Here is a 15158-nt window from a genome sequence, read left to right as displayed (position 1 = left end):
GGTGGTCATGTAAGGCGCCGTAAGGGCTGTACTATACATGAACGCCATCCTCCGACCGATAGTGCAACCATATCGGCAGCATATTAGCGAGGTATTCGTCTTCATGGACGACAATTTGCACCCCGGTCGTGTACGCCTTGTGACTGACTTCCTTCGGGATAACGGCATAGCTCGACTAGAGTGGCCAACATGTTCTCCAGACATGAACCCTATTGAACATACGTTGGATATGTTCAGAAGGGCTGTTTATGGACGACGTGACCCACCAACCACTCTGAGAGATCTACGCCAATTGCCGTTGAGGAGTGGGACAATCTGAACCAACAGCGCCTTGATGAAGTTGTGGATAGTATGCCACGACGAATACAGACATGCATCAATGCAAGAGGACGTGCTACTGGGTATTAGAGGTACTGGTGTCTACAGCAATCTGGACCACCACCTCTGAAGGTCTCGCTGTATGGTGGTACAACATGTATAATGTGGTTTTCACGAGCAATAAAAAAGACGGAAATGATGTTTTTGTTTATCTCTGTACCAATTTTCTGTGCAGGATTTGGATCTCTCTTAACTGAGCTTTTTTGATGTTTGTATAACAGTCAGCTAGAGAGATAGAGATTTGAAAGTGAAGACTCAGCTCCTCCATTGTTTCCCCTTGCTTGCAATTAGCTGAATGTGACAATTATGTTGAGGTTGGTACGATTCCCTTGGGCTCAGACTTCTAGCAGCCGTCTAGAACAGGAACTGGAAATTCAAATAATTTCATCCATCATATGAAAAGTCATGCGCTTCTTTCAGCCGTACTTTAGACCACATTATTATACGTTTGCTTCTACGCTTAACACAGTCTTCTCTTGCCAGAAATAATGAGAGTTTCGGTAATGCGGCGTTGGTTGACGCCGTGATGAACCGACAAACTGACAGTTCACCGGTATCGTGTGTGTGCACCAATAGTCAGGATACCTGCCAGGTACATCTGTATAGTCGCCGATATACAATTCTACTTGCACTTACGCGTGCTTCAGGAACAAGAACGTCTCAGAACGAGCGTTGCGCCGGAAAATTGTTCCGTGTTCCGTGACACAAGAACCTTCAAGGAAGTGCGATAAGCGCAATCGCGGGCATTGTTAACTGAGCTGGATATATGTACTTGGCGTGTGGTACAAGTTTCGTCTCACAGCACGTTGCTGTTCCAGAAGCATTCGTCCTTGACGCTGTACTACGGGAAAACGACCAATGTCGTTTCTCATCGAATCAACTTCTGAATTTAAGGAAACCATTGCAGGTAATTATGTCTAGCCCGCATCTCGTGGTCGTGCGGTAGCGTTCTCGCTTCCCACGCCCGGGTTCCCGGGTTCGATTCCCGGCGGGGTCAGGGATTTTCTCTGCCTCGTGATGGCTGGGTGTTGTGTGCTGTCCTTAGGTTAGTTAGGTTTAAGTAGTTCTAAATTCTAGGAGACTGATGACCATAGATGTTAAGTCCCATAGTGCTCAGAGCCATTTGAACCAATTATGTCTAGTACAGCGACGTATGTGAAAATGGATAATATAAAAGGAATGTATGAGATACACGTTGCAACATTTAACGGTTTTATGACGAGGGTTATTCTCCCTCCGAAGACATACTGAGCGTTTGCGTTTCGTAACATCGTTCGGGTATCTTCATTCAGATTTCCCAAACTTTAGTTAAATTATTTGAGACGAATGCAAGTATGTTTCGTTCAAGAGGCTGGCAATCAATTCATTTTGTAGGGCGCATCCAGCCATCTAGATTTAGGTTTTCCGTGACTTCCCTGAATCGCCTCATGTTCAAAGGGTACAAATGATATCCTTCCCGCCCCCCCCCCTTCTCCTCGCTCCCCCCCCCCCCCCCCCCCCCCCCCCCCCCCCCCCCGTTGAAACATTTCGACTTGCGCTGCGTCTCTAATGACAGGATGCCGACGGGACGTTAAACCCTAATTTTCCTTCCTTCCTGCCGGCCGCGGTGGCCGTGCGGTTCTAGGCGCTTCAGTCCGGAACCGCGAGACTGCTACGGTCGCAGGTTCGAATCCTACCTCGGGCATGGATGTATGTGATAACCTTAGGTTAGTTAGTTTTAAGTAGTTCTAAGTCCTAGGAGACTGATGACCTCAGATGTTAAGTCAGAGCCTTTTGAGCCATTTGAACCTTCCTTCCTTTTCTTTCGATTCATTTCATGATGTGACTTTCCTGTCTGTGAACTATCCATAGCTACGATGGTTTCAGTTCGGTCACGCATGACTGAAAAGAACTTTTTGCAGTTGTCGTGGTGCTAGCAAGGTAAAACAATTTTCCACAAGCAAATGAAATGCTTTCCTTCCGTTAATATTTGAGTGTCAATAATCGGTTCTTTGGGTACTTACAATTGTTTAGGTTAGAAAGTGGTGAGAAGTGATGTAGAAGCACAACGTATACAATGGCACACATTTCACTAAGATCATCATACGGGCTGTAGCTTCTAATACAACGTACAATTTGTTACATGCGCAAATATCAACAATAATAATTCTGTGTCAACGTGTACTTTCCATTACAAACTAAAGCCATGATGCGTGTACTGATCTGTGTCCCTCACAAAGGAGCCATTATTTACATTTTTGTTTTGTATCTATTATTTTCTTTTTCCTTTTACAGTTGTATCACACTACCGTAAGTACAAGCCGCCAATTCGGTGTAACATACTAGATATAAAAATACAATGTAGGCGAAGAGACATAGCAAAGCTCAAATGGTTCAAATGGCTCTGAGCACTATGGGACTTAACTTCTGAGGTCATCAGTCCCCTAGAACTTAGAACTACCAAAACCTAACTAACCTAAGGACATCACACACATCCATGCCCGAGGCAGGATTCGAACCTGCGATCGTAGCGGTCGCGCGGTTCCAGACTGTAGCGCCTAGAACCGCTCGGCCACCCCGGCCGGCGCATAGCTCAGAAAGCACTTTTTTTCACGTGGTGGTTCATTGAGTTTATGGTGAGACCATTATCACTGAAGTTGCGGTAGAAGTTAGTGAAATAACACCGCCTGGAAAAAGAAAAAAACTGAAGCCCGTCGACGTTGTTCCAATGTCTAAACATACATAGGCCGTATTCACTCCGGAAACTTCTGTGCAGTACAAGCGGAAGGTAATTCGTATCATTATCGATTTCCTGTCCTATTTCATTTGTGCTATGAGCAGGGTGATTAGCTGTCTAAATGACTTTGTTAGAGTCATAATCTTTGTTATCTTGTTCCCGTGATCTGCTATCCCTCAGGGAGAGCACATCTCACACTCTGATAAATCGATCACAGCGCTGCACCAACGTCAAGTGGCTTTTCCCTGCATTTTTTTTGTTGTTGTTGTTGTGATTCTCACCAACAAAAGCCAGTCCTGTGTTAGACTTATTGTAAATATTTGTCGGGTCAGTTTTATTTTCCTCACTCTGGGGGCAGCAGATCTCCTCGAATAGAATGTCTCCAAATTTATTCAACAGTGTGTCGTTTTTCACCCAAGGATACCCCATTCCTGTTTTCCAGACACATTTGTTTCAAGTTCATGTCGGCTATACCGAACAGTTACGATCTATGTAGCTCGTCTCAAATCCGTGAACAATAGCTGCCTTGCCTGCTTCATATGGCTGAAACAATGTTATAGAACTGGTCGCACTGAAGACTGCTATGTGATTTCCTTTACAGATGCTTTACGATTTTCCGGGTCTCTCTCAAAATTCTAGGCCTTCTATTAGTCTTCCCTATAATGAGTCCAAGTATTCGTCCATTTCATATCGCTTGTAGTTATACGAAATAAACTGCTCAAAATATTCACCACTCACTATGTAATAGGATGCTATCCACGTCTACATGTACATGACTACTCCGCCGGATTCTATACCGGTATTTTGGCTCTGAATAATCCGTATTTTTCGGTGTTTGTTTGGTCTCAGTTATAACAAGAGTTTTTTTAATTTTACTAACAACTTCATAAAAAAACCGAAATATCAATTAGCCATAGCAACAATGCGAAAAATTTTGTTTTTAAATAAACATTTTTTAAAAAATCAAGTAGCTTTTATTCATAAAATTACCGCTGCATTAGTGTAAGAGATTGCAAAAGCGGGTAGTGCTAATTTAATAGAAATGCCGACAGAAATGAGCATCAAACACATGGTATAAGAGTTTGTACAGAGTTGCTGGGACAATTATGAACCTGTTAGAATATGGCGTGGCTTGGAAGATGATACTTCTGTACATGCGGTGAACAAGACTCGTCCCATCTGGTCTATATGGTAGTTTCACGCTGTCATTGTCGGACGTAAGTTGGATCACGAGTAGAACTATTCCTACTCTAGAAGAAGAACGTTTCAATTCCTTTAAAATATTAAGGTCGGCAGAAGCCATTACAAAGTTGCGACGCAATACAAGGAGAAAATTTATAGCTTAAGGGGAGACGTTGATGAAATTGACCAAAAATGTCAACTTTCGATTTATTTTTTATTTGTTAGTACGACTCAAGGACAATACGTTCCCCAAGTCTCAATGTTGAAATCGCATCCGAAGGGCCTGAAAATTAATTAAAAGTGTGACGCGGTCTCCCTGCAACGCCCACGTTTTGAAGCAGCACTTCAATACCAGTTCAGTGAACGACGATTCTGTGTATTACTTTCAACCAAACGTGTGCGGGATGCATCTAGTAGGCCGTGATACATACTCTTTGGTTTTATAGATCATCTTTGGCCGATCCTGGACTTCTCAGTGTATTCATGCCAAAACTCAAAATCCAAAGAGTCTCTAAATTCACTCGTATGGAAACGATGCCCTAAAAACACATTTACATCTGCTAAAGTTGTCAGAATTGCAACTTATGGTGCAGTTATTGTATTTAATGATGGGAACGTCGAGAGGATGAAGGTATTATAAAGAATGGGCTTTTATTCAAGACATCCTGAGAAAAATAGACTTACAGCGCGTTTCTGCAGCTGAAAAGTCAGTTGAAGACCTGGTAAAGGAAAGAAGACAGACAACAAGAAACCAGAAGAGAAGCCTTGAACGGAAAGACGACCCAGAGTACAAATGTGGTGCCTTCTGAAGAAGTGACGTAAGGAAAAAAGTTAGGTTGAACTTTAAATTGCGTTTCCTGAAAAGTTAGTTTTTTAAAGTTTATGTAGCTTTTCCCCAGATTCTATGAATGCCGTAATTATGAACTTTTGTACACATATTTCTGTAAACCTAATAAACGTTGTCTCAAGAGAAAATTTTGAAATTCTGATTGCAAGCTGAGATATGGGGCAAGTGCTTAGAATTTTGCATGAATTTAAAATTGTACTTGTGGAATTATAATTAAAAAATTATGGTAATTCTCCTATATGACCTATTCCAAAAACCTTATGAGATAAGCTTAGAACATATAAAGAGTTGAAACAGAGAAATTTTTGTAGAAATCTCTTGAATACTTTCTGAGAAAAAGGAGCATACATTATTTTTTGAAAATAAAACTTCAAATTTCATTCAAAAAAAGTTGAATATATATAATCAAAGGATTTTAACTGTAAATGTGTTACTTTCATGTAAAGCGTGGTGCAAAATTTCATTGCCATATCTCCAAATCTGTGGATTTGGTGCATTTTTGAAATAGTGTGTGTTTTTCATCAATGTCCCCCCTAACAATTCATTCGTAGTCTACAAAAAACCTGAAAGTAGCTGAGCTGTTTCCTGGGACAATGTAAATTATTACGTATCATGCTTTCACCTGCTTGTTGCTAACGGACAAAATAACACGAAAAACAGAGTCCTTCAATCTCACTTATCAGCCTTTAGTACAGACTATTCCCAATGCCTAAATAGTGGTATGGTCCTCGACTACAACACGACTTTTGAGCAGAATTTCAAAAAATCAAAATCAATAGGAAAATTATGTTTTTTTTTTTTTTTGTAGTATTGAAGCACATATCACTTTTCGTGAAAAGCAGCGAATGGGGGACAGATTTTTTTTCCCTATTTAATTTGCTACCTTGATTCTATTTATATTGAAATTGAGAGAGCCAAGATTTTTTTGAATCTTTGCTCGATATCTACGCTTATAGCAGGACATAATAGGAATAAAAAACCCAAAATCAGTAACTTCTTTAACCGGTTATTTTGAGCTGTTTCTACACTCGGGCTTGAACAGGCGTGGACAGAAACCGATATAATCGAAAAACCGGTTGTTTCGGCGACAACCGCCATTCCTAGGGGTCCACCGGTCGTAGGGGTGTGAGTCGTCAGCGCAGTGTCTTAGCGGGCGACGCGTCACGGAATTTGATTCCGCGGCCATCCAAGCGCCGCCCAGAATGGGGTTATGGTCATTAGGGCAGAGGCGAAAATCGCATTCGGCAGGCGGCGTGATTCGATTTGGAGGAATCGAGCCACTCAGGACAGGTTCTCCGCACCGGAAGGGAGTGTCGCAGCGCGTTTCTGTCCTTTTCCCCAGTGCGTTTCCTCCTCGGGCACTCTCGGAGCGCGGAAACCCCGTGTGGCCGGAGCGCTTAGAGGCAGGCCTGTGAAATACACGCACACTGTGTTCAGGACTTTTCCTCCTCCCCCAATTCCCCCCCACCCTTGCCACACCATCTTCCTCGTCTGTGGTCGGGCAGCATAGGCGTTTCTCTGAACTCACGGGATAACGCCTGCTGTAGCCTCCACAGATGTAATTTCGGCTAATAGACGCTACTTTCGGCTAATAGGTCCTCATAGCTCCAAGTTTCCTGCTTGTTCCCAAAGGGACACTAGTGAGTAGCCTTAGCTAATTAACACACTGCGTGGCGGGAGAGCTTATTCGATTCATCTTCTTAGCAAGCCCGGCCTGGGTAACATCATCTCTAGCCAATGGCCCCAAATCCGCCAGTCCACAAAGTTCTTCAGGTATGCCACATCCAGCTAAAGCCACACATTGGTGACTAGCTTAGCTCCCGCTGCTTCGCTCGCTTAGACTGTATGGTCTACAAATGCCTTTTTTCTTTCTTTTTCTTTTTTAAATAGAGTTTTTATGTTGTATACAGTTTGCAACACTTAAATTTTTCACGCCAATTCCGAATGTACTTGCGACCAAAAATTCTGGTAGCTCAAGTGAACGTTTTTCGTGGAGGTATGCACCGTCTATGCAACTAATTCAAGGCAGTTTGTTTATTGCCATACGCTTTTCGCTTCTTTTATTTGGGAATCATCATCAGCGGCCTGTAATACATGTTTCCTTTTATACATACAATAAATGTGTTATGTGGTAGATATAATATGCTGCTATATTACATTTTGTCGTGTCTTTCTCTTGTTTTTTAGGCTAAAATCAACTTTTGTAGCACAAAGTTCGTAATATGAACTTATCGTTCGGTGTTACTTAGGATTTCATCGTTTTTATTTAACATGCCCTTGGAGCTCTTGTGATGATACTTCCATACAAACATTCATTTCCTAGTACATATTTCTTCATAACCAAGAGAGAAGTTAATTCCCTGTTTTCACAGGTTTAGCTTTAAAATACTCTCTTGAGAAATTTCATCCCGTCTTTCATGCCCCTATTGATTGTATCTCCAAACACAACGAAACACGTATTATTTATTTCTGACAGGGAAATACAATTAATAACTGATTTATCTTTGAAAATGCGTTTGTAATTAAATAATTTCATAAAACTTTTCACCTCCTATTTCACTCCCTTAGGAGGTTGAATCCCAAGAACACTGTAAACTTGTTTTCTTATTTCTAACCGAGAAGTCAAATACCAATTTAGTCAAATACCAATTTTCGAATATGTAGCTTTAAAAATTACTTTAGTAGTTCTTTAATAATTTATTTTCAAAAGAGCTATCACCCAATGTTTAATCCGTGTAGTTATTGACTTTCGACAAATGCTGAAACACGATTTTTTTTATGTCTGACAGACAAACCGTTTACCGATTTTCGTAGTTCTAGCTTCAAAATTACCATAATAGCGACATATTTTCAAAAAGTCTTTCATCCCCTCTTTTACCCTCTTAGTAGTGGAATTTCGAATACTCCGCTCTAAACCTTGCCTACAGTATAAGATCCGCATCCTCTCCAAATACCAGGTATCTATACTTTGGGCTGGGTGATAATGACTCAGTGAATCAGTCTATTTCACCCCTTAGGGTTTGAAATTCCAAAAACAGTGAAACATGTATTTTTTCTACTCTAACCGAGAAGCCAAATATCAGTTTTCATAGATTTAGCTTTAAAAATGCTTTCAGAATGAAATATTTCATAAAAAATTTCATGCTCTGTTTCACCCCTTTAGGGATTGAATTTCCAAAAATACTCAAACATGTATTTTATTAATTTTGTAGCCAAGAACTCAAATACCAATTTTCATAGATGTAGCTTTAAAAATAAAAAAAACTCCTCCGTCTATTTCATCCCCATAGGTATTAAATTTCCAAAAATGCTTAAACAAAACAATGCTCAAATGGCTCTGAGCACTATGGGACTTAACATCGGAGGTCATCAGTCCCCTAGAACTTAGAACTACTTAAACCTAACTAACCTAAGGACATTACAAACATCCACGCCCGAGGCAGGATTCGAACCTGCGACCGTAGCGGTCGCGCGGTTCCAGACTGAAGTGCCTAGAACCGCCCGGCCACACCGGCCGGCTATGCTTAAACACGTATTTCTCTAATTCTGACGGGGAAAACAAATACCACTTACTCGTGGGTCTACCTTTAAAATTGCCTTAATAGCGACATACTTTATACTTAAAAAAAAAAAAAAAAAACTTTCATTCCCTGTATCACTGTTTACCAGAACTGGCATCATGAATCTGTGTAATCGTTGTCTGTGGGGTGCAGACAATCCTAGGGGAATAGCTGAGGCTTCTCATCGGCATATGGTCGGCATCAGTGTGCAGGCAGGGATTCTTGGCGACCACATACTTGAATCCGTTTGGCTTCCTACTGAATCCTCTGCCTCAGCTGCTTGAGAATGTCTCTTTGGCAACACGACAGGTTATGTGGTTAGCATGACGGAGCAACACACCACTTCCGCATTACAGCTCACCGACACCTCAACAAGATTTTCCCCGGACGTTGGATAGGACGCGAATGCCCTAGAGGATGGCCTGCTAGATCACGGGACTAAAACCCCATGGGTTTTTACGTCTGGGGGCATCAGAAAAGCGTTGCGCATGCTAAACCATTTCCTGATGTGCAGGCCCTTCAATAACGTATTCACAAAGCCTGTGACGCTATTCGGAGAAAGGCTGGAACGTGCGAAAGAGTGCGGTAGTCCATAACGCGACGCATGAACTCGTGCATTGCATGCCATGGAGGGCACTTTAAACATCTGTTGTAACGTGGGTTCGGTGCAGCTGCGTACTGTGTCCCGGGACGGTTTTTTGTCGTTGCACGCACACCGTCCATTTCCGGACACATGTTCATTGGACCTTTTTCCCCCTATCTCCGGTCAGTAATCCGTCCCTCCAGGTTGTCGGTTTTATTAATGTTCGCACTGTATAGATTAGATCCTACAGAGCTTCCAATTTGCGCAGATATTGACTGTTATGTTTTACCCACAGTTCCATACAGTCACAGACGTTTCTCGTGGGATTACATTTAGCGGAATACCTTGGTTCGATAGGGTGCCTGAGCAAATCAGAAACGTATGCACGCAGAACGGTGAACGCGTAAACTTGGAAGACGGGAGTGTACACATCATACTCATGATAAAAAATATAGAAGACAGGACAATACTTGCACACCGAGAACGCTGAAATAATCGTCGTAGTTCACGCTGAAGCGTGAGTGGTCGGGTCGAAGCATCACAGAACCACATCCATCCTGGAATATACCTTCCACAGATTGCTGGTTAAACGCTTCAGTGGGCACACTACGCCTAGTGTTGTTTCAACGGAGGCAAAATCGCGACTTACCGGACCACCGTGCGCACTTTTTGACCACTACTATCCATGATTTATACAATATATACAATATCTGTATTCATACAGTGTCATATTACGTTAGAATCTCCTTGAGGCATACATGTACGTCTAAAGTGAATTGTAATTTAATATACTGACACTGTATAAACACAGACATTGCATTAATCATTTGATATACAGGGTATTCATAAATTATCTTTACAACTTAGGACTTTGATAACTTTAAAACTACACTAGATATTAACAAATGGTTTTCGAAATGTGAAAAGATAACTCACAAAATTTTATTACCTCATTGGCACACATCAATGTGTGCACCTTTAGTAGCACGGGTAATTTGTAGTGGGAATTTCATTTCTCTCCATGTACGGTTTAAGATCTCCACGGTGACATGTCGGAACGCATTACGAATGCATGTCTTCAAGGCCTGTAGGTCCCTAACCTTAATTCAGTGCGCTATATCCTTTACAAAATCCCACATAAAGAAGTCTAGAGGCGTGAATTCAGGGGATCTTGGCGGCCATCGAATTGGACATCGCCGAGTTAGAGGAAGGGTTGATACACGGTTCAGGAACTGCAGCCCAAACATAAGCAACTAAAACACTTTTTTTGGTAAAATTTGGTTAAAATTTGTCAAAACATAATTCTTGGTCCGCGATGTAGAACTAGCCATTTTGAATGTGGAAATATAACTTTACATAAATAATATATAAAAACATGTAGTTTTTATGCAATGTGAAGTAATAATACACATGAAAGTTTTCCCTAAGCTTTAAACAGGTTTTTGTCGAAAATCGACTTTGCAACGCTGGGTCCAGCATAAAATATAAACGGTTCAACCTATTAACCTCTAACTTCGACGCCCGGAAAGTATACACTTTTCTTGGGAGCTTATAACTATAATATATGAAATTTGATGTTATTAACTATTTTTGTAATGCCATAAAGAGTGAATAAAGCAAAAATCGAACTCAAAATTCAAGTTAGTACCATATCGTTAAATTTAGGGTTATTTCATTGTGGTTAGATATAAGCTCCCATAAATTTAATGTAGTCTCGACTGATGTTATCCATTTTTGATTTCAGGTAACTCCTGAGGGGCTGCACTGCATGCAGTCTGCGTATTTCAGCCTTGATCAAACTATAATTACGGTCACCATACTGTTTGTCTTTGGATCGAAAATCTAAAATAAAGTTCAATGTATTATCAGTCATAATCTCCAAACAGATCCTTTGGATGTCTTTTCTTTGTCTCAAAAAAATTCCAAACTTTTACCATTTTTTGATAATTTGAATGAAAACCTGGCCTTAACGTGCTCTTTAGAGGAGCTGACTATCGCTTTTTTCCTATGAGACCACTAGAAGGGAAAGACAGGCAATATACAACATGTACAAGAATCAAGATGAGGCAATAGGAACGAAATAAAAGGGATACGTGCTCGGATTAAAAAGGGCGTTAGTGATTAAATCTCTCACCTTGTGTACCGTCAAAGCCAAGTGAAGTCCACCCCATACTCAGGAGAGTCTCGTTGAGGCTAGATGTGGTAATCGCTCTTTGCCGTCCTGGGCAAGGTTCTAATGGAGGTGTCTTGCCGTTGCCGGCCGCGGTGGCCGTGCGGTTCTAGGCGCTACAGTCCGGAACCGCGGGACTGCTACGGTCGCAGGTTAGAATCCTGCCTCGGGCATGGATGTGTGTTATGTCCTTAGGTTAGTTAGGTTTAAGTCGTTCTACGTTCTAGGGGACTTATGACCTAAGATGTTAAGTCCCATAGTGCTGAGAGCCATTTTTTTTTGTCTTGCCGTTGAAATTCTCCTCCAAGTTATGAGGCGACGAGTGTGTGTTTATTTGCATCACTTTGATGATGTTCGTATAAGGTTGTGTTGTGTTGTTATAGATGCACGGAAGGGAGAGGGTGTCATCCGACGTCAGTGTAACTACGTATACGTACACATCATTTGCGAGTATCTCAACGATTAAGAGTTGAAGCTCTCTGTGACTGGGAGAACGGCTACCAGAATGCATTACTGTTGTTAGTGTTTAGTGTTGTTTCCAAGCCTGGTAGGGCATAGAAGGGGCGTATACAGCGTCAACTGCTGAGTGATCACTGCCAACGACTCAAAGATGTCGCGTACTGGCGTGAGAAGAGTTTGGAATTGGCCTCATGATGGGTCTCCATTTGGTCAGCTGATCAAACCACGCAATATCCAGATTTGTTGTGCATTTGGATATGATAATGACCCAATGTTGGACAGCGTGGGAACGTTAGGGTAGGCACACACGTCGTCAAGGAACCAGTGGACCATGTCGTATCACAAGGAGAACCTCCATACTGTGTGCCAAACAAATAGGATCACCATCACATCTGCGCCCGTCATCCGAAAACACCTAATGGACTCCCTGCAATACTCTGTGTTCTTTAGCACCATTGGTCTGAGACCATAAGCAGCCAGACTGGAGAAGTAGCGTGCCATGCGTAGGCCGCCGGTAACACCACAACTTAGCTGCTGCCTTTGGAGAGGTGGTGTGACCTGGAAACATCGATTGGCGTCACGTTGCGTATAGTGATGAACTAGGTTAGCGGTCGCTGCTTCGCTCGTATAAACTGTACGGCCTGCGCAAATTTTTTTTCTTTAACCGAATTTTCATGTTGTTCACAAACTGCAACAGCACTCCGTCTTTAGGCCACGAGTGGCCTACCGGGACCATCCGACCGCCGTGTCAACCTCGGAGGAGGATGCGGATAGGAGGGGCGTGGGGTCAACACACCGCTCTCCCGGTCGTTATGATGGTATTCTCGACCGAAGCCACTACTATTCGGTCGACTAACTCCACAATTGGCATCACGAGGCTGAGTGCACCCCGAAAAATGGCAACAGCGCATGGCGGCTGGATGGTCACCCACGCCGAACAGCGCTTAACTTCGGTGATCGCACGGGAACCGGTGCATCCACTGCGGCAGGGCAGTTGCCACAAACTGCAACACCTTTTAAACATTTCATGCTGATTAAGTCATAGATGCATGACCTGCTCCATATGTACTACTGACCAAAAAGCTGCAGTCCAAAGTGTTTTTAGTCATACCTTTTACGTCCTTGTGGTGATATTTCTTAAGAAACTTTCATCTCCTGACACATATTTCTATATATCTAACCGAGAAGCCAAATACCAGTTTTCAAAGGTTTAGCTTTAACCCTTTTTAATACAACGAAATATTGCTTAAAAATTTTCATCCTTTATTCCACTCTATAAAGGTTTCAATGCCGTAATAGGTCTGTAACAATGATTTATTTTAAAAATTAGCTTTCACCCACTATTTCGTCCCCACAGGCGTTGAATTTTCACAGATACTCAAACACGTATTCTTTATTTTTGACTCAGAAATCAAATGCCAATTTTCGTTGGTCTAGCTTCAAAACTGCCTTAATAGCGACATTTTTGAAAAGCTTTCATCCGCTATTTCACCCCTTTAAATGCAAAATTTTTAAAAAAAACTCTTTTTAAACGACGTCTACAGTATAGGATCAACACCCTCTGCAAATTTTCAGTTTCTATTCTCAGTGGCTTCGGCTGGGCGATGATGAGTCAATGAGTAAGCCAGTCTGGGCATTGCCATTTGCATACAGAGATTGCAGGTCTCCACCGTCCTGGGTGACTAACGTAGGCGACTGTGGTGTCGACCAGGGCAGGGATCACATTTAAAAAACCTCTTTTTAAACGACGTCTGCAGTATAAGGTCAACTCTCTCTGCCAATTTCAAGTTTCTATCCTTAATGGCTTCTGATGGGCTATGATGAGTCAGTGGGTCAGTTAGTCTGGACACTGACATTTGTGTGTAGAGATTACGGTTCTCCATTGTCCTAGGTGACTAACGTAGGCGAGTGTGACGTTGACCAGGGCAGAGATCTAATTCTTTTATTGTTTTTTTTTTCCCTAGCGTCATCGTGTTAGGAGCCATCGAGTGTGACTTGAGGTCATGGGTGATAGTGACTGAGGGAAGGATGACGTCACAATGGTCCGTCACGGTCATTCCCATTGTCGTGTGTTACCTCCCACGCGACAGTATGATTGTGTAAACTCTCAACAGGAAAATCGCCCAGGCATGGTACATGTCTCTACGAACTGCGCGCGTGAAAATGAGGAACTACCCTCGATAGTGAGATCTCTACATCTGTCCCCAATACGACGTGTGAGAGCACTTCGGACGTCATCTTCGTCCAGTGCCACTATCGAGGAATTGAAGGGCCACTTAACAACAGTTGTGTGCCAGCTTGCCTACCGGATCAGAGAATGCATGCAGTCCAGAGGGGGTGCAACGGCACAGTGATACATAGGCTCAAACTGCCAAGTTCTTTGTAAATTGGGCTCCATTTTGCAATGACTGAAATACCCTCTCAACACCAGAAGTTTCATTTCACACCCGCCTCTCCTGAGTGCTTCACATTTTTGTTCGTCAGTTAGAACCAACGGGATCGCCAAGCTTAAGGGGCTCCGGAAAGGCTCAAAATCATTAAAAGAGTTTTTTTTACTTTTTTGCGTTTTCTGAATCTGCAGACTATTACCTTTTAATAGATATATAATTTATTCAATTCCGAAGACTACAACTATTTTTTAATTTTTTTTGAAATGTGTTCTACATGGGCGTGACCCACTGTGGCGCTGTTAAACTGCTGTCAAATGGTGTTATTATTAACGTCCGTGTTCATCAGGTACATTTTAGTGATGTGAGATAAAGTATGTGTTGTGGCTAACCTGTGATGGTTCAATATATATCACTGGTGTGATTGTCGATTGTTTCATGTTTATTTACTCTGTCGTTATCTCGAAAATATTCGTAATTTATTCTGTTTCTTGAGTCTCTGTTTTGTTGAAGTATAATAATGAGTAAAAGTAAAGTTATTAGAAATCCTCTGAAGGCTTTTAAGAAAAGGAGAAATGTTGGAAAGCCAAAGGTATGTGTTATTACTGTAAACAATAAAGACGATAACCAAGTGAGTGAACCTAACCTCTCAAGTACACCTGCCCATAGCAGTCAAAGTGGGAAAGAAAATACTTCACAGAAGATGCTTGGTTCAATGAGTGAAAACTATGAATGTTTTATGGGCGAATCGGATGTGAATGAAATATTTGATATGTCGGTTCTCAAAGGAATTTTTTCAAACTGTGTAAGATGTATTCATTGTAGTGAGGTTGGTCTGGAACTCTCCATAATAAAGCACGTAGGACTTGCTAGTGA

Source organism: Schistocerca piceifrons, chromosome 1 (genome assembly GCF_021461385.2).
Source record: "Schistocerca piceifrons isolate TAMUIC-IGC-003096 chromosome 1, iqSchPice1.1, whole genome shotgun sequence".
Taxonomy (NCBI): Eukaryota; Metazoa; Arthropoda; class Insecta; order Orthoptera; family Acrididae; genus Schistocerca; species Schistocerca piceifrons.
This window is presented reverse-complemented; position numbering follows the sequence as displayed.